The sequence below is a fragment of the Chionomys nivalis genome, chromosome 24 (assembly GCF_950005125.1).
Source record: "Chionomys nivalis chromosome 24, mChiNiv1.1, whole genome shotgun sequence".
Lineage (NCBI taxonomy): Eukaryota > Metazoa > Chordata > Mammalia > Rodentia > Cricetidae > Chionomys > Chionomys nivalis.
Genome location: NC_080109.1, coordinates 13,763,302 through 13,765,009, shown reverse-complemented (window position 1 = coordinate 13,765,009; position 1,708 = coordinate 13,763,302). Strand labels below are relative to the sequence as shown.

At 40.5% G+C, this 1,708-nt stretch overlaps 1 non-coding gene across 1 annotated transcript; it reads right to left on the bottom strand.

The window, feature by feature from the left end:
* Positions 1–1,091: 1,091 nt before the first annotated feature.
* Positions 1,092–1,218, bottom strand: LOC130866146 (U6atac minor spliceosomal RNA). Its single transcript, XR_009056321.1, has one exon. It is a non-coding gene; the product is annotated as a U6atac minor spliceosomal RNA (small nuclear RNA).
* Positions 1,219–1,708: the final 490 nt, after the last annotated feature.

Here is a 1,708-nt window from a genome sequence, read left to right as displayed (position 1 = left end):
GCCTGGCAATGGCTACATTTCAGAAGGTGGTGTAAGGTAATAATTCATGGCACTTTAGCTTGGCCCAACAAAATTAAAGGTTTTGTGACGTTTGAACAGCTCTTCTTGGAGCATGGCCATGGTGAACATGGCTTCACCAATTACCAAAGATCACACAGTAATCAAGTGACAGAGTTTTGAGACTCTGAGCCATCATTTGACACTATTTGATGCAAATTCGGCTTAATGAGATATCAAAATGATATGTGGTTTGTTCCCAATATCAACTTAGCACACTGCCTTTTAAAACGGACCACAGGCAGACATTATAGGGTATACTAAAGTTCTAAGATTCCTTAATGTCTGTTTTTATGTTTAGTCAAAATCCCCTTTCTTTTCTATTTTTCTATTTTTTATGTCTCCTTCATTTTTTCTTTTTAAAAATATCCTATTTTACATATAAATCCCAGTTCCCTCTCACTCCCCTCACCTTCCCCACCCCATCCACCCATTCACTCCTCAGAGAAAGTGAGTCTTTCCATGGAGAGTCAACCATGTCTGGCCATCACTGAGGCACAACCAAGGCCCTCCCCGCTGTATCTAGGCTGAGCAAGGTATCCCCCCATAGGGAATGGGCTCCAAAGAGTCAGTTCATGCACTAGGGATAAATACTGTTTTCATTGCTAGTGACCCAACAGTCTGCCGACATCACATAACTATCACCCCCATTCAGAGGGCATAGTTTGATCATATGCAGGCTCCCCAGCTGTCAGTCAAGAGTCACTGAGCTCCCACTTGCTTCTGTTGGTCTCCCCATTATGGTATTGTCCCCTTTGCTCATAATATTGCTCCTCCTCTCTTAGCTGAGCTCCAGGAGCTCAGCCCAGTGCTTAGCTGTGGATCTCTGCATCTGCTTCCATCAGTTACTGATTGTAGGTTCTATGATGGCAATTAAGGTAGTAGTCATCAATCTGATTATAGGGGAATTGCAGTTAAGGTACCTTCTCCACTGTTGCTTGGATTCTTAGCCGGAGTAATCCTTGTGGATCCCTCGGAATTTCCCTAGTGCCAAGTTTCTCGCTAACCTCATAATGGCTCCCTCAATCAAAATATAAAAACACTGGTTAGATGCCACAAAGTCGAAGGCAATGCCTTAACTGTATGCCTGTTGTTAAGCCCAAGGGCCTCTTCCATTCTTGTCAAGAGAAGTGCTAGCCTTCTCTCCTTTCAATACAACACATCTAAATCCTTTTTCACTGCTGCAAGAGAATCCTCTAGGTATTGTGACTTTGATATACTTTTGTGTATGATCTTTTGCAGGCAATTACAATTTCTTCTCGTTTCTTTCTTAGATTTTATATACATTTCCTGGCTAGATTTTATACATATCATATAGTATATGTATGTATATATGTATGTGTGTATGCAATGTATATGTATATATTTGGAGTTTTTAATAAAGCGTCCAGGTCCTTTATATATAATTTTTTTTTCCTATAAAACTCCCCACCTTTACTTCAAATATTTTCTCTCTAAGCTCCAAATCGTCACCAGATACTTGGTCAATGGAAACTACTAGTCAAGAATTTCAGACAGGAACACAGTGATACTCAAGTCAGTCATTCGCAGGTCTTCATAGAAACGGGTCTCCAATAACCCAAGTCATTTCTTAACTGTGTCAAGGGCAGAACATGCCCAGAATTTTAGTCTTAATAACTAGCTTTTATCC